Source organism: Glycine max, chromosome 6, assembly GCF_000004515.6.
Source record: "Glycine max cultivar Williams 82 chromosome 6, Glycine_max_v4.0, whole genome shotgun sequence".
Lineage (NCBI taxonomy): Eukaryota > Viridiplantae > Streptophyta > Magnoliopsida > Fabales > Fabaceae > Glycine > Glycine max.
This window is the reverse complement of record NC_038242.2, coordinates 39,401,485-39,427,798: the sequence shown is the minus strand read 5'-3', so window position 1 is coordinate 39,427,798 and position 26,314 is coordinate 39,401,485. Positions and strand designations below refer to the sequence as shown.

Here is a 26,314-nt window from a genome sequence, read left to right as displayed (position 1 = left end):
CATCTCAGATTGCAACGTGTTCGGCTTAGTGATCCGTCATATCATCTCCCACTTGCAATATGTGGTGTTCTATGGAAGGAAGTTTGTGAGCCATTAATTGAATTTAGTTTCTTTTTTAGAGAGTTATGCTCTAAGACACTGAGATTGGATAACTTGGACTTGCTACAAAGAACAATAGATCTAACCTTATGCAAGTTAGAGAAAATATTTCCTCCTTCTTTTTCTGACATAATGGTGCATTTGCTTATTAACTTAGTAGATGAGGCAAAGATTCTTGGGGCAGTGCAATATCGTTGGGTGTATCCTATTGAAAGATACCTACGTAGGCTTAAATCGCATGTCAAAAAATAAGGCTCTGCCCAAAAGGATATATTGTTGAAGGATATATTGCACAAGAATGTTTGCATTTCTGTTCTAGGTACTTACATGGAATTGAGACAAGATAAAATACATCTGGAAGAAATTATGAAGGTGATTTAGATCAACTCAAAAATTCAAGGTTTAAATTTTTTTCACAAATTGGTAAACCATTGCTCGGGAAAAAATACATTGAGTTGAGTTTAGTAGAATGCGTGCAAGCAAGGATTTATGTTCTTCAAAATTGTGATGAAGTACACCATTTATTAAGTAAGTAATTTTATTAAATTACATATTTACATTTATTCTAATTATATGTAATTCATCATATTTATTATATATGTGTTCAAATGACTAGATTACACAAAGAAGAATTAGAGAAAACAAATTCTCAAATTGTAAAGGCATGAAAAGGAATTTTGGAAATGGTTTAAAAATCATGTAAGTATGATTTTATATATGTTCATTATCTATAATCTATAATCTATAACAACATATAAAGGGGATACCATTTTGTGTAACCACCTTTTGATGTCTACATTTCTATATCTATTCTACCCTTTATAACTCCCCACTATTAATTCTTTTTTCATATATATTTTTTAACTTCTTATTTTTCTTTCTTTTTATTTTATTATTATTTAAAACATTTAGAGAGGCATGAAGTACCTCATTCCCCTCTAGTTATAATAATAATATTATTTATTGTTGTTATTAATTATTATTATTATTATATAATTTAAGAATATGACCACTTATATTTTTTTCAACACATTGTGACACTTTTGAAAAGGCATAGGAAAGGAATTATGAATGAATCATTATTTAACTTAACTTTTGGACCTGATACACGTGTTTTCCAATACACAAGTTATCTTATAAAATGGTTGGAGGTTTAATATAAAGGATTGTGATATGCATTTGAAATCACAAAATAGTGGAGTTTTAGTTAAAGGTGAAAAAAATGCAAGTAATTTAGATTTCTTTGGTGTCTTCAGAGATATTATTGAATATTGAGTTACTCTGGTGGAAACAATGTTGTTTTATTTAAATGTGATTGTTGGGATGTGTCCTCCAAGAAAAAAATACTGGATTGACAACTATGGATTCTTTCTTATTAATAGTAATCATAAACTTTGGACTAATGAGAAATATGTCTTGCGCTCAAGAAGTATATTATGTTAAAGATACCAAAGAACCTAATTGGTTAGTTGTGAAAACAAAGTTTCGAGACTTGTATGAGGTGCCTGAGAAAGCTACACTTGAGGCTTGTCAAGAAAATGATGATATTGGCTCGATCACTTTTACATCTAATTTTGGATATGAATGATTTTGCCTGACCCATAGTAGATGGAAAGCGAGTGGTACCTTTAGAAGTTGTTGACCGCGAAGAAGAAGAAAGTGATGACAAAATTATTGATTTAGCAAAAGATGAAGAAAGTGATTATATTGATGAAGCTAACAATAGTGGTGATGATTCATAGTATTGTATATATTGTTTTACTCCAAACTTTATTATTAGTTACTTTTAGTATTTTTTAATCATATTTTATGTTTGTTTTTTGCTATAATAATTGTTGTTGTGAAGGTTATAGTTTTGTTTCTTGACATTTATTTAAATAAAAAATTCTATGAATACAATTGAATTTTAAATTTTAATTTGTCTTTTTAGTTTGATAGAAATAATAGATGAAAAATTTGATTTAATAGGCTAACATTAAAAGGTAGTTAGTATGTTAACTACCTTCGAATCCACCACTGGAAGGTGGTTAGTAGGGTATTGAACTTAAGGGAAAAATAAGAAAATCAGGTGGTTAAGATTTTAATCTAATAATATTTTAGTGGTTTATTTTTTCGCACATGATGGAATTACCCATAATATGTTGTTAGTGGTCTAGTGACATTCTATTAAGAAACTATCCGTAGAATCAAAATATAATATTTTATTCTAATAATATTTTAAGGTCACCAATTAATATATGTGCTTTAAAACTTCAATAAATAATTTAAAGTTATTTTATAGCAAAAATTTAAAGGTTAGCAATAATTAATTAATATATAGGAAAATGGTGAAATTTGAATAAATTATGTGATAACCAATATATAATTGAAAGATTTTAGTATTTTAAGTTTTTTTTTACATATCATAAGTATTTTTAATTACTTATCTAAAATCTTAGCACACCGAGTATTATACTATGTGCATTGTACTATGTTGATAGATATTTTTGTTCATGACTAATAATTAATTTTGAAATTTACATTTACAAGATAACTAATATTTCATTGATTACATTCTATTATTTATATTTGGTTCATTATTTTTTTTATTATTTATATGATCTTATTTATATTTTATTATTTATATTTGCATCATTATATTTTATTTATTTATATGCTATTATTTATATATTTCGTTTTGTCACTTAATTTACAAGAAACAAAGATGACTTAATGGTTTGGTTTGCTTCTTATAGTGAAAGGTTATAGGTGAAACTTTTCTTTCCGCTTTAAATTTTTAATGATGAATAATTTGTCCATTATTGAAAGCAAATAGACTAGTAAAATATAATATAATATTTATGACAAACTCTTTTTTTTTTTGCCACAAATACCTTAATAATGTTGACTACTTGACTAGAATGTGCATTAGTAAAAATTTAATATGGAAGTAAAATATGAAGATATTAGTGACAAATCTTTTGTGACAAATATTTTTGTTGTCACTAATAATAAAATTACAATGATAATTTCTTTTTTTCAATATTCTAAATAATATTAATGGCAAAATAAAATTTAATCATAAATGATATTTTATTAGTAACAATTTCGTCACAATTTTTTAGTTACTAAAAATCACAATTCTTGCTATCTATGCGGATGATGATAATTCTTGGCTTGCTTTATTTTGGTGCTCAGAAGCATCCTACTTGTTCATCTTATATGTTTCGTGTCTGGTGGTTGACTATCAGGAATGTTTTAGTTATGACACTTAAAGCGGTGTGGAGGATTGAGTTATATACTACAAATATGCATGAATTTTGAAGTTTATTACAAGACAACATAGTATTAGATGTCACCTGTATGTTAAGGTAATGCTACAATAACTTTTAATCTATAAAACATATTATCTGACATTTAGGGTATCTGGCATCTAATTGCAGAAACTTGTATGTAACTTAAGTAATACTTAATATGTCATTTAGAGTATCTTTTCTGCCGTATTTCAAAAGACATGGCTCTTTCCTCTGATACCTTGTGCAATCATTTGTCTGCTCTTTTATCTTCTCTTTCTAATGAAAACTTAATTACTATTTTTGCAGTGGTCACCATGCTTTGAGAAAGCGACTTGAAGAGAGGTATGCATACTAATATTTGAGTTGAAACAACAGGCTTATTGAGATTGACCAATTAATTGCCTCTTTGGTTGTTTGGTAGATAGTCACCAATTCTTGCCTCTAACAAAAAAAATCCAATTAATTATGCATGCTTACATTTTCTAAAACGAAGGCATAGAAAATTTAATTTCTATCTGAATATATCGATGCTTGAAACCATTGTTTTACTTTTCATGCTTATTTTATTCATTGTAAATCCGTGATGTTTATTAGTAACATGAAATATTGCATTGTAGCCTTTTGACTGTTGCGGACTTTTTTGCCGTTTTAAGTTTGATGATGAGCCTTCTTTTAATCTTTCATGGATACTCTTCGTAATCTATCAATGTTATTATAAAAATATTAAAGAATAGATTTTGAATATCTATTGTAAGTTACATTTTTTAATTGTATAGTACTGTGTCAAGGAACATACAAAACAGTTTCCCACAATTAAACATAAATATAAAGAAATATTTTTTATTTTTTCTTATAATTACAAATATCATCTTATTTTTATTTTATTTCTTGTTTAAAATATAAAGAAAATAATATTTTGATATTTTTATTATATCTATATAAATTTTTTAATAATATTATTTTGTTATATCTATAAAGAAAATAATATTTTCTTAAAATGATATTTTAAGACAGTTTTTTTTAAAAAAAATGACTTAGAAACCTCAATTTTTTTAATTTTTTTAACAAAAAAAAGACATTTTAAGATAATTTTGAAGTCAAAACTGTCTTAGAAAAATTATCATTCTAAGACGATTTTGACTTGAAAATTGTCTTAGAACGGTATCCTTCTAAGACAATTATTTATCTAAAAGTCTTCTTAGAATGATAGTTTTTCTAATACGGTTTTTTAGGAACCGTCATGAAAAGTTTTGAATTTCCACGACGTTGACTTCAAAGATGATTCAAAACCATCCTTGAATGCGTAAAATAATCGTCGTTGATTGACCTTTTTCCAGTAGTGCATATTAGTCATTGTGCAAACTTCCAATAAATTTTGTTAATTTGTTTAGAGTCAACAATGACTTAGTAGAACAAAGAATACCGAGTTAAAGTCAAGCATGGGGTAAAGCTTGTTTTTGTAAGAGGTAGGAGGGATAGTGAAAAATACTTATAACTTTTGATAAGTTATGGAAACTTGGTGGGTAGTACATGTAAAAAATTTGACGTAGTCTCGATGTAGAGAGTATAACTTCATGTGTGATATTCTTTACTGTTTTTTTTTTTGTTGACTGACAAATGGTTTGAATTTGTTTTTAGATCTTATATTTGCTTTTGATTTGTTATGGAAATTGTTTTCCCATCATCTAATAAAGTCTTTCTTAAATGTCTCTTATCTTTTTCTAGTTAAATCTATATCAAATGATAAACATGTTTTTAGTCTAAGAAAAAATCTTAAATTTCTAAAATTACAATTCAACCCCCCTTTGTTGTGTTATCTGCTTATACAACTATTAAGCTAATTGATTTATATTTTCAAAATTATATATATATATATATATATATATATATATATATATATATATATATATATATATATATATATATATATATATATATATATATATATATAAATATGGGTGTGTGTATGTGTATGTTGGAGTTAGCCCTAATGGTCAATCCATTTCAGACTATATTTGTATCATGACCTTTGATTTATATATTTCATATATACATGAGGCATGCCGATTATTATATTATTAATTGTATAACATAATAATATCCTTAGAATAAACTATTCATTCATTGGCAGATCAAGTAGGACTTGATTATGACTTTCATTAAATAATGAAACGTTGTTCTAAAAGTATTTGCAGTCTAGTGTTATTGTTGACTAAGACAACAATGCATTGAGGCTATTGTGTAAATAGACAAATGATCACGTCTCACAAGTCAGTGTTTGGCATCTAGCAATGCATCACTACCACCCATCCCATTAGAAAAAACAATGATTTGATTTCAACCTTACCGGTTACTACAACAATTTCCATCATGTACCATTTTTCCCTTCATCCAAATGTCTTGATCAAACACGAGGCATAAGAGTGGCATCCTCATTAAGTCCAATCATCAATTTCCCAATACTCGAGTAGACACATAAATACAAACGAGTTCAATATATCATATTGACCCATTTTCCTGTGGCACGTATACATGTGTGCCAACTTTATACCTCATATTCATGACTCGTGAGACATGGCTATCAGTCTATTCACACAATGGCCTAAATGCATTGTTGTCGTCCTAGTCAACAATAATACTTGACAACGGGCACTTTTAGTACAATGTTTTATTATTTAAAGAAAGTCACAATCAAGTCCAACTTGATTTGCCATTAAACAAATAGCTTATTCTAAGAACATTATTATGCTATACAATTAATAACATAATAATTGGCATGCCTCATTAATATATAAAATATATAAAATCAAAGTCATGATACAAATATAGTATGAAATAGATTCACTACTATACAAACACTCTTCTACAACATTGTTCGTAAGACAGTTCTACAAAACTAACAACTTTAAAAACGTGGTGATATTTTTGTAAATAATTGAAAGTTTTCAAAGACAGTTCCGGCAAAACCATCTTTAAAACATCTTTTCAAAGACAGTTTTTATCAAAATCATCTTGATATAATATATTCAAAGTCATTTTATTGGAACCGTCATGCATGGAACTTGATTTTTCATATTCACACTACTAATGCATGAAATTAATGAACGACTAACAATTAAAGTAAGTAGATTACTATATATATATATATATATATATATATATATATATATATATATATATGCTTTTCATGCTGCCCGTGTTTTCTTTAATTAAAGATTGTAATTGATTTGCGGTTTGTTTTAGTTTGTATGTGATCGCTGCTAAAATTTAATTGCTCACCAACAAATATATTTGGCTATTGTAGACTTGTTGGACAGGGAAATATATATATATATATATATATATATATATATATATATATATATATATATAGCACAAGTATCTTTAATAAGTATGTTTGTGAAGCGCTGATTAATTTGTATGGAAAATGTGGAAATATGGATAAGGCGAGATCTATTTTTGATGTGCTAACTAAGTTAGATGTAGTAGCCATCAATTCAGTCATCTATGGTAAAATTTTAATGCTTCAAAATCAACCATCCCTCAGCTTAAAAGAGGGAGGGGTAGAAAGAAGGAAATGCATCCCTTAACTTATTATAACGAATAAAAAAATACTTACATTAAATCACCATAAACAAGGGAGCAACACTTTCGCCAATCAAAGCTTAAGCAGAAATCAACATGCAATTCATCACCTTTCCTTTTGAAATACTATGACAACTCTTATATTCTGAGTATTGTGATAGCAGTCAACCTATATGTATACCATGGGCAGTGAATTAAAACAGCAGAGATGCATAAATGTTACAAAATGTACGAAATAATGTTCAACACAATAGATGATTTACTAGCAATCTTGTAACACCCTTACTCTACTCTAAGAAATTACAAAAAGCCATTCTATTGCAATTGTGTTTGGCCTATATAGCATTTAGTAAAAAATATATGTTGCCACTTACTAGTATTAACTAATTTGTAGGGCAAAAAATATAAAATCGGCCTTTGAGTCTAAATCATTTGTCAAAGGTTTGTAATCACAACAAGCACAACCATTGTTCAAGTGTTGCTTCAAAACACTTTTTTCTGAGAAAAATATAAGTTTGTTGCTCCATAAAAGTTTACGGGTTTGGCTAAGTAGAGGCAAGAAAGTTTGCATTTTACAAAGTTGGGAAGCCAAGTTTGTATTAAGCAACTCAGTAGCATTTGCATTATAAATGGTGATCCAAAGTTTTAATAACATTTTGAAATCATTACTCTTAACTATTTAATTCAAGAAAGGTTGAAAATATGAACCGAGTTACTTGTATAGTAATAGTGGATGTGCAAAAGGAATATCAAGTTCATACCATGGTTAAATAGTAAAGCTACATATGTGTACCAATTGATTTGAAAAAAAAAAAAAAAGCAAGAGAAAAAAGTTTTGTTGATACCGTACCAAGAGAGCTAATGGGATCATTAAACGAAATTAGGAACTAGGGGATAATATGCTTAAAGACAAAAGGGAAAATTAAATAAATAAGAAGGAATTAAAGGGCAATTAAAATAATTGATAGTTTGATACGGTAATAAAAGTATTTAAAGATAAAAGGAAAAATTAAATAAATAAGAAGGAAATCTCATGATTTTTGTGATCGGGCCTCATCAAAATTTGTCACATTAAAAATTGGATTTTTTTATAAGCTCTTGAATTTCAAAATAATTAATTCTCAAAAAAATTTGAATAAATAATACGTAAAAAGATTGCATGGCACATTACATTCCATCAAGGGTACCAGAACCAAGCTCATGCACACAAGACTTTTACTCCTAACTAACTATTTTGATAGTACATATCACAAGTTGATATATAAACACTTAAGACAAAGCTTGTGAAACTTTTCCTTTTGAAATACTCTTTCAAATACTAAAAAAAAAAATACAACAAAAGATGTGGACAACATTTTGCTACATGATCAGTGACAGCATACAATTTTTTTAGTAAGAATTTAAAATAAAATTTGTTAATTTATGATACACCTAAAACATATTTTATCCATTAATATATAACTTGATTATGAAGGAATGGTAAAGGACTCACATTGATTTTCTACAGCATAATTCCACACGTATGGAATTCCTTCACGAACCTCCTTAGTAGCATTTGAAGTGAACACAACTAGCCTATGATTCCCACGTATAATTTCTTTGACAGTTGGCCAGTCACCACCATATTTAGGCATTTTAGATGCTGGAAACCAAAATTTCCTTAACCTAGCTGCATTAAACACCTTATTCACACCATTTCGTGATGTTACATTATCCTCAATGAAAATGGTGATGATCTGTGTTGGATGTGTTATAAGGAATGTCCTGATCTCTCTTAGAACATAAATGGCAGGTAGCTATTAAATCATATTTCATACATCAAAATCAGGGTTCTAAAGAATGTGAAGTAAAGCATGTTTAAGCATACTGATGTAAACTCATTTGCACAAGGGTTGAGGATGGATCTTCAAAGGTTTTTTTTTTTCTTGTATGAAATTTAGAAAATGGAATAGATAAGGAGAATGAAGAAGGTGGTTGGAAGAATCACTCCTCCGAAATTGGTGTCACACACAAGGTGGTATTCCTTGATAAACCAATTTCTTGAATCACTCAAGTAACTAAGGAGATTCACTCTCACACTTTAGAAGGTAATTAAAACTCAATTCATGGTCTATTTTTTATTAGAAAATGTGTAGCCTATAAATAGGAATGACATCAAGTTGGTTACACAAGTGAGAAGATAAACTGATCACCCATAACAACAATTGATGGTGTCATTAAACCTAATTAAAACTAGAATTAATAATAACAATTGATGGTGTCATTATACCTAATTAAAACTAGAATTAAGACACAAAAACATATGGAAAATTGTGCAACTTGTTGGTCAGCCAAGAGACAGCCACAATCCTAGAGTTTTGACTTTATTAAACCTTAATTTCTTTAAATTAAAACAAGCCCATAGGTGGTGCAAATCCAAAGAGAATTGAGAGTCACTTTAACACAAGTTTGGACCTTTATTTCAACTAAAAAAATACTAATAAAACCACTCAACAAAAGTGGCACCCTCTACTCTTCTTGGAACATGGTGCAATTGACAATCCGAAGCTTCTCCACTTGTAACTTGGGCCTAAATTCAAATAGCATGGTTATTTTGGCCAAAGCAAATACACTAAAATGATATATGTTTACTAGTTTTAGAGGTAGAAAAGAAAGTGGACATTTTTTATGCAAATACAGTACATGTTTACAAATTTTCATGTATATCTCGTGCAAAACGCTCAAAGAACAAACACCATGTCAATGTAGCTAGCAGAGGGACTCCTCGCTGTGAAGTGCTAGTGATTCTGGTGTTTAAGGCATTTTATTCGAGTGAAGTGCATGCAAGTGTGAAATGTAGCTAGCAGAGGAATTTTAGACCATGAAGATTGTGGACTAAATCCACCAGTACTTAGAACTCCCCACTGTAGGATAGCAATAGCATTATTTTTTTTTGCCCAGGTAAATCCAGGGTATAACTTCTACAATCTTTCCATTTTCGAATTTGGTACAATCTATTTGTTCATGGATATAGGTGAAGGGAAAGCGAGGTCAATTTTAGACAATTCAAAAATCACTGGCTGATTGAAAAGATATGAATGTACCTATGCTTTTTGAGCTTTGGTACTTGGAAGGTATCATAACAAAATATAAAAGAAATGTACAAGGCAGCCATTTGGCATTTTTAGAAATTCTGACATAGCAACTTACATGGCAGTGTTACAGTCAGCCTGAGTGCATATATTAAAACAGAATTCATCAAGCACTAAATGTAAAAATTACTATTATCAGTCATGGTCGCACATAGTAAGAAGTTATCCATTGAAACCAATAAAAAATGAAGAAAACAGTGAGTAACACTTATTGATCGATCCCATTAATAATAGAAGGAAAAGTTGAAACATGTTTTTGTAAATTTATCTAGCTCGGGTGTTTTCAGACTTACTTAAAGAACTAGAATACACAAATGGAGTGCTTATATTGTAACTAAAAATAATAAAAGTAGTAGATGTGCTATGTCATATATTTTTTTGTCTGTTTACTGGAAAAGACAAATATTAATAAAGGAAGAGACATGCTCACCATTATTAGGCATGTAGCACTGTATTCTTGAAATGCTAGGCAATGACCGCCACTTCATCCACATAAACATAGACAGGTATTTAGCCTAAGACCAAAAAAACATCAACTAGATTGTCAAATGCACTCATCAAATTTTCATATCAAATAGCAATGGCAACCCCAACACTCACTAATATTCATAGTTAACAGAGACAACATCATTAGAAACTAAGACAACTGCAAATAAGTGTAATTGTAAATGGAATATACCAATTACCAACCTTTCCAGTCAAACTCTCGAGGAACTTAATCTTATTTTCAATTGACATGCCACTAGATTTCGCATCATCTAATCATTTTCAAGAAAATTACAAATAATAAATGTAATAAAACTAGGAACATGGATCTGGGCATGCAAAATTCAATTATTAAAATTAAATCAACTTAATAACAACTCCAGGAGCACGCAATTTTGAAAATAACAGCTGCATTATTTCTTCTAAAACATAAAAGAGTTACCTTTGGGAGGGTCAACAAAAGGGGATGAAAAGAGATGATCGAGTTCTCTATGAAGAACCATTATTAGTTGATGATGGAAGCAACAAGCAGATCTAGGAAATGGGGTCAAAGAGAAGATTAATTGAAAAGAAACGGATTAGGATTAGGTACACACAAATCAGAAACACAAAGCCGCTCCACTACATTTGTAGTTAAACAACTAGCATAAAAAGCTGAAAATATATATCTTCAAGTTAAGAAAACACAAGACTTTTACTCTCATAGTAATTTTAACAAACACTTACAGCACAATATATCAGAAAGCTCATTGGTATCCTTATTTTTGTCAATCGAAACCCCTGCACCAGAAACCTTATAGCTCCAGAAACCAAAACCCAGTAACGCAACAACATACCTCTACAAAAACCTAAATGAAAACATGGGTAGGCGTAAAAATTGAAACTTGAAAAAATGAACACCTTCGGAAGTGTCACGAGCGAGGTCAGGTTCTGAGGAGAGGTGCATTTCGTCTTCAGATTCAGGAGAAGGTTTTGTGAAAGGGGCAACATTGGTGTTGCATTTGTGGGTTAACAACTTTGAGCGGAAGAGGTTGCTGAGGGTGCATAGGTTTCTTACGGTTGGGGCACACATCTACAGTGGTTCACAAAATGACACATTTAGGGAAAAAGATTGCAGAAGTGAGGGTTTGAGAAGAAGAAGGGGAATTAGGAATAACATGTTGCGGACCATTGCAACCAGTTCTCTAGTGAGCCTCGGGTTTGAGCAGCGCTACCTAGCTAGGTATGTAAACTCGAGAGGAGAGGAAGGGATGCGATGCGAAATAGGTGAGTGTAAATGAAAAAAAAAAGGCCTACGACGATCCCTTTTCAAGACCGTCTTTAAAATCCAAAAAAATTAAGTTTATTTACAAAATTACCACTGCGTCTTCAAAGACGACAGTTTCTTTAGGAGCGTCCTTGATACAGTGTCGTAGTAGCGCTGTTTTGTATTAGTGTCCCTCTCGCCCAACCTACTCGTTTTCATTTCCATGCCTGTTCCTCTCCCGTTTGTCTCCTCTCTTGCTCACATATCTCACTCTTGTGGCCTCACTTCCGTGCCACTGCCGTCGAGGAAGAGAAGCTACTATGTAATATAGAATGCAACGAGTCTACATCAGAAGCCATGCGGTGATGCTTCACCTGATTATTATTCATCAATTAGGAAACACTCCAAACTTTCATTGACTTATCCAAACTCCCATTGTACAAAACCTAATGCTTATCTTGGTCACCCCTTGCAATGTATTCATGATTCTCCTCCGTGGCGAGGCACTTCAATGGACCATCGTGGCCCATGAGAACCGTCATGCACATGTGAATCAAACCCTTGTGTTTCCACATGCATAAGGTATTGTCCGAGGAGCCCCTGAAAACAAATGTCCCCGTGGTAGCGAGGCACAACACCGCCAGCTTGTGGCCCTTGAAAACCCCTTCGTGCGCGTAATTCTTGTTGCCCTCCCAAAATTTCACTAACATGTCAAAGGAACCACAGTACACCATCGACCCCACGGCATCCACCGGTAGCATCATCACGGTGCACTTCTGCTTTAGCAGAGTCTTCACGGCCTCTGGTCTTTACCTCGCAGTTCTCGCTACCACAACTTGACGATCCGCTCTCTTAACCTTCAGAGCCAAGGAGGAAGAGATTGAAAGGAAGCCTCATGCGAAGGATCTTCCTTTCAAATAGAAAATCTTGTTTTTTAATATTGTTCTCTTCATTTTTGCTCATTTTGTTTTTCCTATATATAAATAATCAGGGGAAAAAGAAGGATTCAGCTAGAACCTCAAAAGAATGAGTCCTTTTATTTTCTTTCATATTTTATATTTATCTATTTCATTTGTTGTTCATTAGCGACAACTTTAACATTGACATGTATGTGATTATGTAGGCCTATGAATGAAAACAGTGAGGTTATGTTGGCACGGTGTCATTATTGTCAAGCTAAAGTAGATGGGGTTGTTTATAACCTCTACGATGATGCTTATGTCAAGGTATTGGATCTTGCTTTGTAATTTTACACTCTGGTAACTTTTGGTTTTGTCAGCATGTCCCAACTTAATTGGATTTGATCTTATTCAATTTTCAAGTGTTAATTTAGCCTCTTATATTTTTTTTCTTCCTGTGCAATGAAAGTTCAGTTAATGATCAATTCTGATTTTTGCGTTAAATCACTTAGGTGCGTTGGCTGGGTTATGCTTCTAGCTACGACACATGGGAGCCAATAGACGGATTTAGGTAAACCCCTATGCACTGTCACTCACTCTAAATACTGATGTTTCATTGCTTTGTTTTTATTTTTTTAGAAACAATGCTTTACATAATCACTTGCTCACACCATATACTTCTTATTTGGATATATCATTGCTCTATTTTTTTGTTCTTCTGAAACACAGGCTTAATATAGTCATTTTATATGGCTTCAAAGGCAAGAATGGGAAAGAAGGATGTTACTTGAGACCATTTTTTATTTTTAAATTTACTAGCTTCTATATAAGTTGATGACAAGGAGAAAATGGAATGGATGTGATGTTTCTCTATTCAAATTATTCAGTCTTATAGTTTTATCAATTGTGTTCCCTTAGAACTTTGAAATATTTTTTATCTGATCAATTATATTCTCAGGTACTATTCTTGTTTAGAAGTTGCTTCTGAATACTTTAGGTATGGGGCTAATATGATTTCCATCGAAAGTGATGCATTTTATGCTACAGAAGAATATTAAGAATTGGAGTATTGAACTCAATCCGTAGCTTGGTTCTAGTTATATGAACTAATATATGTGTCACTTCTGATATTTCTATGGCTGTTACGTTTAGGTAAAGACTGGGAAGACCTTCTTGGAGCAGATATCAAGAGTTAATGGGAATCAGGTAAGCTAAAAGCTGATAGTCTTGTTTGCTCTTTTTTCTTATCCATGCACCTTTGGATACTTGAGAATCTCTAAACATACATGTAACAATACTTTTTCCCCATTTATAAAGTAACATATCTAAATTATTACCATGTTCTTTCAAAATAATTTATTGGATTAAGCACTTCTGTTTATCTTAAAAACAATTGTGGTACATGCTCTTCTCTTATGTTTAGAAGATAGTAAATTGTTAAATAGTTCACTAAATTTAAATTGAACTTTGGAAAAACCATTATGCTCTAGTATTGTATTAAAAAAAATTGGTTTAAGTTTCCATTGATAATAGATTATATTAATCCAAAGTGGATGACAACTGGCCAATCACTTTTTCCTTTGCACCAACTGCAATTTGTTCCGTCATCACTACATAGTTGTACAAAAAAATGAATTTAAAGTTTTTGTGCATGTGAATAATGATGAAAAAGTGAATACAAATACGAGTGTTGGATGTCTGTATCTTCTTTTCAGATTCTTGTAGAGGCAGGGCATATATTTTGACATTTGGTAGTCTTTCTTCTTCAGGGAGATGTTAAAGAACCTCTTTCATGAAGTGATATGTAAGCGATTGGCATTGTTCTTTAACAATGGTTCATGAGTCTGAGTGTGTTGCATGTATTGGAATCAATTCTCTACATTCCAATTAATTTTCAATTTGCAGACAATGGTTGTTAGTTTCGATCCCTGTAGAGTGTATGGAAAGGATGGTAATGATGTGCAATTGAAGACCATAAGGGTTTCAAGTCCAGGTGAAGAGCTTGCTTTTTTCTTTTCCTTTATTTTATATTTTATGGCTCTGAGTTATCTAAATTCTTTTTCTAATGTCTAATAAGAGTCTAATTGATAAAGAGGCAGATCTGGCCTCTTTTAAGGTGGTCCTAAAGAATTATGCTAACCTAATATCACTTTTTTGTGCTCACAAACTTTAGATTGATGTTCTTTTAATTTAGTCCCTACGCGCGTATGCTTTCTAACTTTTTATGAGATATATAATTACTCTCTTCCATAATATCTAGCAATATCATTCTATTGATTTATAAATAGACAATGTGATTACTACTTTTTATGAGATGAAGTACTTCTTATAATTCCATAATTAAATCTTTGTTGGCTTATAAAAAAGTCTTTTTTTCAATCAATGCAAGTAAAATTTGGATTTTCAAGTTGCTTTTATTGTATTTTTAAGTTTAGATAAAGAATGTTAATAGATTTAGAAGATTCGTAAATAGATAGTAGTGTGTAGAAAAATTATGTTTTCAATGCATACACTATTAATTCTTAGAAGAAAGAGGGGGGGATATAGATCCCAAATAAAAAGTTTGGTATTCTAGAAAATTTGATTTGTTGTACAGCTTATTGGTATAATTAAAAAAAAAAAAAACTATTTCAATCATATTAAAATTTTATTTCCAAGTTACTTTAAAACTATTTAAAGTTCAAAAGGAAGGGTCAAAATATGGTGGCTAATAAAAGTTTGGTACGCTAGAAAATTTTATTGTTTGTAGGGGTATATAATAATTTCCACTAAGGTTTGATTTCAACTATTATCCTAATTAATATATGTCACACTTCAACAAAAGCAAAGTGGTCTGCAGACACCTTTTGTGCTTGAATATTTATATACTAAAGCGATGCAAATGATCTTACAAAAAAAAAAAAAACTGTCAACTTCTTAGATTTATTATTTTTCTCATCAAATATTACTTTTTTTGCTTGCCATTCTACTCTAAAAATTTTGGAATTATGTTGTAGGTTGGTAACATATTGATTGTGTTAGTATTATCAATTATCAATTATGATCTAGCTGCAGTCGTGTTTAGCCTTCCCTGTTAGGACCAATTGATAGATAGAAGTTTTGTCTAGACAATATAGCACTTTTGACGTTAATAATTTGCACTGTTTTAATAATTTTGTTTCTGACTTATATAATCCAAATATGTTGTCTCAAGAGGGTTAACCCTGTTATACTTGGTGTTTCATTATTTCAGGGAGATTCTAATATTTGTTATCTAGTTTCTAACTTTCAAACACATCGTACTTAAGTATTTGATATTCAAATTCTGCTATAATTTCTATATTTTTAAGGGTGGTTAATAAGTCTCCTTGCTTGTGGCCTCAATCTTGAGTAATAGAGCATGATTTAATTCATGACGGAAGCCTGTTTCGTTGAAGTTTTTTTTTTTTTTTGTGAATAAGTGTGAATTGAGACATTTGAATATTTGATCCATGTTTCCAACTCTGCCTACTGAGGGGGAAAAGGTTCTTGTTTTTGAGAATAATTTTGAATTTTTATGTGGTACGTACATGCACTATTAGAAAATACACTTTCAACATCGGTTATTTAGAACATTCTACATCGGTTCTAAAACCGATGTTGAAAGTGACGATGTTGAATGTATGAATGTTAACATCGGTTTTGGAGAACCGATGTTAACATACATATCACAACATCGGTTCTCTAAATACCCGATGTTAAACACAATGAACAACAGCAAAAAAAGTGTACGCATGATGAACATTGACATCGGTTTTCCAATAAAACCGATGTTAATATGTTAGTTTAACATCGGTTTTCTAAAAAAACCGATGTTAATATATGCCCTTAACATCGGTTTTGCTAGAAAACCGATGTCAACGTTGATGATGCATACACTTATTTGGTGTAGTTCTTTGTGTATAACATCGGTTAATTATAAATAACCGATGTGAATATTCAAATATTCACATCGGTTAATTGTAAATAACCGATGTTAATATTCAAATATTCACATCGGTTATTTATAATTAACCGATGTTAATGTACAATAGTTGACATTGGTTATCTACAGATAATCAATGTTAAAATACAAACGCTGACATCGGTTATACACAAAAAACCGATGTTAATATATAAACGTTAACATCGGTTTTCTATTATAACCGATGTTGGTTATGATATTAATATCGGTTTTTGTTAATAACCGATGTTGTTTTCAAGTATTTTTTTTATATACTTTCTGTTTTTACAGTAAACCCAATATTGTACCTGTCAAATGCAATTTTAGGAGCCCCAATTCATAGCAAATAAACATTTTATTCTGCTTTCAAACAGTTTTAATGATAATAAACATCAAATAATTGATTTATATATTATAAAGAACAATCAACAAATGAATTCAATGTTCATGTTACATAGAAAATGTAAAAAATGTCAAAAATGTTAAAAAAATGTCCCTAAATCCTAGGCCTGATCTCTAACTCGGAGATAAAACTGTGCCCACTGGATCCGCAATGCTTTTAATCTCTTAGGCTCCAATGGTCTAGGATCGTTAAAATACTGCATGATTAAATAAATCATATTAAGTTAATAATGTAATACAAATTATAAATAAATCGATTTTCTTTGAAATAAACTTACCGCTTTTCAATTATTTCTAAAAGTTCCTAAAATGATGGTGGACATCCAGTGCATCACATAGTAGCCACACTCAGTAGTTCCTTTTTGTCTATTACACTAAATACATAATGAAATTTGGATATTAATTAAACAGCTAGTGTACAGACACATAAAGAAATATATATAAGTGGAAGTTTTATGTAAATGACATACCTTGACGATAATCCACCTAGCAGGAGCCTTTGATTTAGGTTGTGGAGCATCATCAAGACCCTTGATAGTACTGTTCCATATGAGTAACAATTAAAAACTGGTGTTGTACGTTGAGGTATTACAATGCAAATGTATTGAAAAGAACACTAACCTATTAATAATCCTCTTAAGGTAGTTGTCTAGCCTGTTATGCAATGAACAAAACCAGACAACTAAGTGTTCCTTGGGCAGGATGACTACCATCTGCCAGTGTCCGTTGCAGTGGAACCTAAAATGGGTTAGTACATTAGTAAACATTAATTAAATTTTGTTATTTTGTGACTTACCCATTTAGTTGAAAGGAAAGATATTGACCTGATAGACGAGGAAGAAGCACAGATTGGTGGTGATCGTTCTAGTGCAACCTCGAATAAAGCTGAGATATATAACGAGGAGGCATGGAAGAAAACACAGAAGCATAAACCAACGAGGGTGGAGAGTATCAATGATGATGCAGAAGCCTTTGGTGATCACAGGAAAATTCTGATTGCTTTATGCATTCTGAAGCTGAAGCACTAGAACATACGAAGAAAAGAGATACAGGCCATCAAAGTGTGTCATTGGAGAATAAGACAGGAGATTCAACTATGCTGAAGATGGGAGATTCAACTAAAGTTGTGATAAAACAAGACATGAAGGGAATAGAGCATAAATATGGGTTTAACAACAATAAACGTGAGAAGCCAGAGAAGAAAAGGGTGGTGGATGATGAAACTGGCGACAAACATCAGCTGGATGAAGTCCTAAGGAGGCAAATTGAAACAAAAAACCGATGCCTCAATCAGAGAAAAATGTAGCTGTCACTTACTAGGTTTGGTGACCTCTGTCTCTGCAGAAAATTACATTAGACGATGTTAATCAATTCTCCTTCATCATGATCATTTCGATTAGCATGAACGTCGTCAGCTTCTTCTCCGACAACGTTACCAGTGATTTGAGCGGTCAAAGGACTAACATAGGTGTCCATGTATGAATCATCATCTTCTACATTAACACCAACTATTTTGCCCTGCAGAACCACGCACCACCTTTCATCACAAGGGTCTTGCACGTAAAATACTTGTCTAGCTTGTTCTGCCATGATGAAAGGGTCATTGTGGTAACCAAGTTTCTTTAGATCTACCAGGGTAAATCCTATATCATCGGTGCGCACACTGGTGTTGCTGTCAACCCATTTACATTTGAAAACGCATACTGTAAATTTCACATAATTAAGCTCCCAAATTTCATCAATGAACCCAAAGTAAGGGATGGAAGCTACACAGGGATTGGCATCATTGACACTTGCAAAGTGTTGAGATTCAGCCCTTAGGGTGACCCCGCTGTTCTGCATTGTACTTTTGTCATCTTGTGCTTTTGTGTAAAATGAATACCTATTTATGTCGTATCCTTGCCAGGTTATAACATTTCTTTTAGGCCCATCTGCTTGCTTTCTTAATGTTTCTGAAGCATTCTCATCTGCAAAGATTGTATCTTTAAACCAATCACAGAAAGTCTTGTTATGCTTTTTCAACACCCAATTCTTTGACATTTTCGAATTATTCTGTTTGACTAAAGCTTCATGCTTAACTATGTATGGAAAAACTTCATTACTGTTGTTCAAGACATACAAGTGAGCTTGTAACAAATCTTCTACACTTGGAGTGATCACCTGCAGTCCTCTTGAACCCTTACCACCCACACTGTCATCATGCCGAGACTCAGGAAGCCCAACAGGTTTAGCCTTCTCTAAGTATTCTGAACAAAAATTCAATGGCTTCTTCTGCAATGTACCTCTCAACAATAGATGCTTCTGGATGATATAGATTCTTTGTATACCCTTTTAAGATCTTCATGTATCGCTCAACCGGGTACATCCACCGTAGATAAACAGGACCACAACATTTGATTTCTCTGACCAGATGCACAATCAAGTGAATCATGATGTCAAAGAAAGCAGGGGGAAAATACATCTCCAATTGGCACAGTATAATTGCGGCCTCATTTTCCAACTCATCAAACATTACTGGATCAATGACTTTGCTACATATAGCATGGAAGAAAAAGCACAGGCGAGTTATCGTTAACCTGACTTTGTTTGGCAAGATGTCTCGTATAGCCACGACTAACAATTGTTGCATGAGCACGTGACAATCGTGAGACTTTAACCCTACAAGCTTAAGCTCCTTCAACTGCACAAGGCTCTTAATATTTGAAGAGTATCCTTGTGGAACCTTCACCCAACGAAGACACTGACAAAAACTTATCTTCTCCTTCTTGGACAAAGTATGGCAGGCTGGGGGCAAGTAAATTTTCTTCCCATCAGACCTTGGATGCAACTGTGATCGTATACCCATGTCAGCTAGATCTTGACGGGTATTCAATCCATCCTTCGTCTTGCCTTGAATGTTAAGGAGTGTCCCAATCACACTGTCACAAACATTTTTCTCCACATGCATAACATCAATACAATGTCTAACGTCAAGATCACACCAGTACGGAAGATCAAAGAAAATGGACCTCTTCTTCCATATGCAACTCTGACTTTTATCCTTCTTTTGGGTCTTCCCAAATACATTATTCAAGTGTTGAACCCGCTCATATACCTGCTCACCAGTCAACGGTATCAGCCCAATATCATGCTCTTGACTTCCATTAAAAGCTTTTCTCAGTCGTCTGTAAGGATGATTGGGTGTTAGAAAGCGGCGATGCCTATTGTAGACTGTTTTTCTGCCTTGTTTAAGTTGCATGTAACTTGTATTTTCTTCACAGATGGGGCTGCATGATGACCCTTAACACTGTAACCGTTGAGATTCCCATATGCTGGTGTCATACCCTAATTTCGTCCGGGGACCTTTGCTTGATGACATGCAACTTTTGTTTGGTCCTTGTGAGATGCTTGGCACCCATCATTAGGCAATTTGTGAAATTCCGGGACATGCCGGAAAGCAAAAGAAAATATTGATGCACAATCCGTAAGGTTCCGTGACACACCGGAAATCAAATGGAAGCATCGTTGCACAATTAGTGAGGTTCCGTAACATTCCGTAAGTCAAAAAGGGGATGATTATGTGATCCACAAGGTTCCGTAACATTACGGAAAGAAAACAAGTATCGTTACGAAATTCGTAAGTTTCCGTAACTTTACGAAAAAAAGAATCACCAAAAAAAAGGCAGGGGGGTGTACTTAGTAAAAATGGGGGTGCAAATAGCAACCAGGCCCACTTGGGCTCTCCAGAAGATTCCTCCAGAAGGCTGTTGCTTCTGGAGGAAGCAACCCTGCTCGCCTGGGCGAGCTGGGTGGCAAGCTTCTCCCCCAATTTTCTATAAATAGGGGGAGAAGTGAAGTGAAAAGGGTTCAGCCCCTTAGGCACTTCTCTCTCTTTCGAATTTGCTTGGAAAAATTGTTTCCGTGAAGAAAATCTAAGCCGAGGCGCTTCCGAAACGTTTCTGTAACGTTTCCGTGATGAATTTCGCGAAGGTTTCGACCGTTCTTCGACGTTCTTCATTCGTTCTTCATCGTTCTTCGATCTTCAACGGGTAAGTACCTCGAACCAAGCTTTTCGATTCATTCTATGTACCCGTGGTGGTCCACATTGTGTTTCGTGTATTTTTTCTCGTTTCACTTACTTTTTATACCCCCCTTTTGACGTGCTTAACCATTTTATTTAAGTCATTTCTTGCTTAAACTAAAAATAAAATAAATTTCCACCGATCGTTTGAATTGTATTATCCGTTAACTTCGGTTAAAATGAATTCCGACCGTTCGGTCGTGCCGTAACCACGTTGGAAATCAAAAAAGAGGTAAAATAATAATATAATAATAAAAAAATACCTTTTAGTAGAATAAAGCGAAAGATCAATCGGACGTTTTCTCTTTGGGATTTCTCATTCTTAATTGAATTGACTAGTAACTAAAGTGAAACTAAGGCTAAAATCAACTCACCTAGTCAAGCTCGTCCATAAAAATAGGTTTTTGGAGTTTATCATTTCAATTTCTTACTAAGTAAAATGGATCATTTTCAAGGTCCAACGCCTTAAAATGATCACCTTTCAAGTAAAAAAGAACCACTTGATAAAAAAGAACTACGTAGGTCTGATTTCCTCATCACAATTGAGGAATACGTAGGAGCAAAGGGAAACACCCTTGTCGACCACAAAAAGAGAAAAATATAAAAAAGGTATAAAGGATATAAAGACATAAAAAGGGAACATAAAAATCAAGGTCATGTTTGCACATTCGATTAAAGGTTGCCGTCCCTTGGGACGGACGTGTGGGGTGCTAATACCTTCCCCGTGCGTAAATACAACTCCCGAACCTTTCACTTAAAAGTTCGTAGATCGCGTCTTTTCCGGTTTTTCCGACGTTTTCCTCAAATAAACGTTGGTGGCGACTCCGCGCGTATTCCTTTCGTGGAACACGCATCCCGCGAGTCACGCGTCGCCCTCCCGTCGAAGGGTAGGTTGCGACAGTTGGCGACTCCACTGGGACTGTTTTTAGAGAGTTAGGCCATTTAATCTTATGCAATGTTTTACCGTGACTTCCCCCTTTGTTGGTTTCCCTTCATTATGTTCTTGTGTATATAAACTCTTTGATGCTTTTAGTGCATTTTTTGTATGCTTGAGGTAAATATTTATTCATTTGATGCACACAAACACTAACACTATTTGCACACACGGTGAGTTGAAAAAAGGGGCCCTATACCCGGGTTCATAGGAACATAAGGAGTGGAGGTGAATCTGTGATCATGCTAGGTCTCCGACTTGCTTGATTACAGTGAACCCTCATCTAGAGTTTTCCTCTTTGAAAACATATTGTTGCTAGTAGTCCCTACTGCTGCTGTATGTTCTTCGAAGGGGATAATACCTCTAGAAACCATCAAGAGAGATATGACTACCTTGGGGGTTATCACTAAATGCCTAGTTAGTTCTCTCCCTTATAGGTTCCTTAAATAGGGGCACGGAGCAAATACACTGCGTGCCATTTTTCACACTGCCATGCATAAGTATCATATACCCTTTTGCTTATGTTCAGTGAATATTGTTATACTATGTACATTCCCGCATTGCGCCTTTTGCATATGCATCGCATATGGGTTCTGTCTTGATCCCCTCTATAGACAAATCAACGGAGGATCCGGGTCACCGTTTTAAATACATACGTTGGGGCACTTTGCTACCCCTAGACGTTGTGTCTAAGAAGGAGACAATGTCCCGGGCACCCGCATTCTTAAATTACATCTGTGTCGTATGCATTCCTTCATGCATTCATCCATTCCACCCATGAGATATCGGAGTTTTCATTTGCACCAGCTTTTTGTCTCACCTTAGTAAGCATGGGAACAAATCAAACCGGCAAGAGGTTTTACCAAGTCAAGGTTAAAGGCCTAGATACCGCCAGCATCAAGGAATTAGGGCGGTTGATGGAACCTCTCCAAATGCAAGCCTTCCGCAAGACTTACGGAAAGATCTTAGAGTTGACCATAGCAGAGGTATTCATAGAAGCCATTGCATCACTCACCCAATACTACGACCAGCCTTTGAGATGTTTCACGTTCGGAGACTTCCAATTGGTACCAACCATTGAAGAATCTGAGGAAATTCTAGGATGTCCTCTCAGGGGAAGAAAACCATACCTTTCCTCCGGGTGTCTCCCCTATTTGAGCAGAATTGCAATTGTGGTCAAGGATTCAGCAAGAGGTTTGGACCGCATAAAACAGACTCGAAACGGCATAGCGGGCCTACCACGGAAGTACCTAGAAGACAAGGCGAGGGGTATGGCCAATCAAGGAGATTGGGTCCCGTTTATGGATGTGTTAGCTTTGCTAATTTTTGGGGTCGTCCTCTTTCCAAACGTAGATGGTTTGGTGGACCTAGCAGCAATCGACGCTTTCCTTGCATACCACCATAGCAAGGAAAGTCCGGTGGTAGCTGTCTTGGCAGATTTATTTGACACATTTAACCAAAGGTGCGAAAAGAGTAGCGCACGGATCATCTGTTGCTTGCCCGCCCTCTGTGTTTGGTTGGTTTCACACCTGTTCCAGCAAGACACGAGGCATCCATGTCCGCTCCAGAGCCATCGCTCGTGTACTGAAAAGAGAAGAATAGATTGGGACCAGCTTTTGACTGGGATAGGAGGTAGAACAATCAATTGGTTCCCCCGATGGAAGGAAGGAAAGGAGGGAGTCCTCTTCTCATGTGGAGGGTACCCAAACATTCCGCTGATAGGAACGAGGGGTTGTATTAACTACAATCCCGCGCTCGCTATAAGACAACTAGGGTACCCCATGAGGGGAGCATCGACGGAAGAAAGCATGTCTCCTTTCCTTGTGAGGGATTTCGGCGCGCAAAATTTCAAGGATATACAAAGAATCCACAAGGCATGGGAAACCCCGTTAAGGAAAGATCAAGTACTTAGGGGCATTCGTAATGGCGTCATTGGTGGTTACCATGAATGGCTGAAAGTTCATATACGAGGTTTAGATTGGCTCGCCAAGTTAAAAGTCGTCAACGAAGAGAGTTTTGAAGCACCGGAAGAGGACGAAGAAGTCCAAGCTCTCAAAAGCGAGTTAGGAAAGGCGAAACTTGCCAAGGAGAAGTTCAAGTTGGCCGCTACACACATCCGGAAGGAGTGTGCCGGATTACGGGAAGAGAATGCAACTACCGCAAGAGCCCTTGAACAAGAGACCATGAGGGCTCGCAAGGAAGAGTATGAGAGTATGGTTGTAACAAATTTCGCGGAGCTCTGTGGGGTAGCAACAGTGAACTCAAGCTGCGAAGGGAAGAGAGGGACCAGTTGCGAGCGCATAGCATGGTCTTGAAAGAAGAGTTAGTTGCCTGTTCAAGGTCCAAAAGGAGCTTGTCTCAGCATTTATGCGAGACGGAGACCAACATGCTAGCTATCATCGCCAAGTACCAAGAAGAGTTAGGTCTAGCCACGGCCCACGAGCATAGGGTCACGGACGAGTATGCCCAAGTATACGCGGAAAAAAAGGCTAGAGGAAGGGTGATCGACTCTTTACACCAAGAGGCAACCATGTGGATGGATCGGTTTGCTCTTGCCTTGAACGGGAGTCAAGAACTTCCCCGATTGTTAGCCAAGGCCAAGGCGATGGCGGACACCTACTCCGCCCCCGAAGAAATTCATAGGCTTCTCGGCTATTGTCAGCATATGATAGACTTAATGACCCACATAATTAGAAATCGCTAGGAAACTTGTATGGTCTCTCAGACCTTGACTAGATACGACTTTTTGAAATAAAATGAGTTGGTCCCATGTTTCTACTCCAAAAAGCTTGTGCGAATCAAATCACTCCCGCATTTTATCTCTAGCATGCATTCTTTCTTTCTTTACCCACTCCTCACGTTTGGTTTTTTGGGGAAAAACACCATAACTAAACGCGCCACAAGGCATCCCTATCGCACCAGATCCAAATCTAGAACGATGGGTGATCAAGGGGAGACACAGGAACAGATGAAAGCCGACATGTCGGCTCTGAAAGAACAGATGACTTCCATGATGGAGGCCATGTTAGGAATGAGGCAGCTCATGGAGAAAAACGTGGCCACCACTGCCACTATCAGTTTGGCTGCCGAAGCAGATCCAACTCTCTTGGCAACTGCGCACCATCCTCCCTCAAGCATAGTAGGACGGGGAAGGGACGCACTGGGGCACGATGGCAACCCTCATATGGGATACAACCGAGCAGCTTACCCTTATGGATTGTCGCCCAACTACTCACCACCTGTCCTGCAAGACGATGCGGGCCATATTGCTTCTCCCGTCCTTGAAAGAGAGCCTCCTCAACAGCCCGACGAGGTCCACAAAGACCCTCAAGACTATGCTCGAAGGGATGTCGAGTTCTATCCCCCGATCCCCGAAGGGCCGGCACCCAGCACGTTGCCTCAGCCCAACATCACGACACAACCAATAGTTTTGTCCACGGAAGGATCGCCCCCGGCAATTGAAGAAAGGAGGAAGCTCGATCTCCTCGAGGAAAGATTGAGAGCCGTGGAAGGATTTGGGGACTATCCGTTCGCAGACATGACGTATCTTTGCTTAGTACCCGATGTTGTTATCCCCCCGAAGTTCAAGGTACCGGACTTCGACAAGTATAAAGGGACAACTTGTCCCAAAAACCATCTCAAGATGTACTGTCGCAAGATGGGCGCTCATTCTAAGGATGAGAAGCTATTAATACATTTTTTTCAAGATAGCTTGGCTGGAGCCGCGGTAGTTTGGTACACTAATTTGGAAGCTTCCCGTATCCGTACTTGGAAGGATCTGATTACTGCCTTCCTAAGGCAATACCAGTATAATTCCGATATGGCTCCCGATCGCACTCAGCTGCAGAATATGTTCAAAAAAGAGGGCGAAACCTTTAAAGAATACGCACAGCGGTGGAGAGACCTAGCGGCACAAGTGGCTCCTCCCATGGTAGAAAGAGAGATGATCACCATGATGGTAGACACTCTGCCAGTGTTCTACTATGAGAAGCTAGTAGGTTACATGCCGTCCAGCTTCGCGGACCTAGTGTTCGCCGGGGAAAGAATCGAGGTAGGGTTGAAAAGAGGAAAGTTCGATTACGTTTCCTCCACGAGTGCGAATGCCAAAAGAATCGGGACAACGGGGGCAAAAAGGAAGGAAGGAGATGCCCATGCCGTCTCTTCAACACCCGCGTGGGTCAAACCGCCGCAGACACCTCATGGTACCCATCTGTACGAGCAACATCACCCGAGCTT

General features: G+C 35.1%; 2 long non-coding RNA genes across 3 annotated transcripts; one reads left to right on the top strand and one right to left on the bottom strand.

The window, feature by feature from the left end:
* Nucleotides 1-9,549: 9,549 nt before the first annotated feature.
* LOC121174968 (uncharacterized) lies at nucleotides 9,550-11,616 on the bottom strand. Its single transcript, XR_005891810.1, has 3 exons — nucleotides 11,477-11,616; nucleotides 11,019-11,110; nucleotides 9,550-10,605 (listed from the first exon to the last, which is right to left on the bottom strand). It is a non-coding gene; the product is annotated as an uncharacterized lncRNA (long non-coding RNA).
* A 2,033-nt stretch (nucleotides 11,617-13,649) lies between these two features.
* LOC121174967 (uncharacterized) lies at nucleotides 13,650-16,111 on the top strand. 2 transcript variants are annotated; one of them, XR_005891809.1, is made up of 3 exons: nucleotides 13,650-13,787; nucleotides 13,874-13,927; nucleotides 14,491-16,111. It is a non-coding gene; the product is annotated as an uncharacterized lncRNA (long non-coding RNA). The 2 variants fall into 2 exon arrangements; XR_005891808.1 differs by having other exon boundaries at nucleotides 13,684-13,718.
* Nucleotides 16,112-26,314: the final 10,203 nt, after the last annotated feature.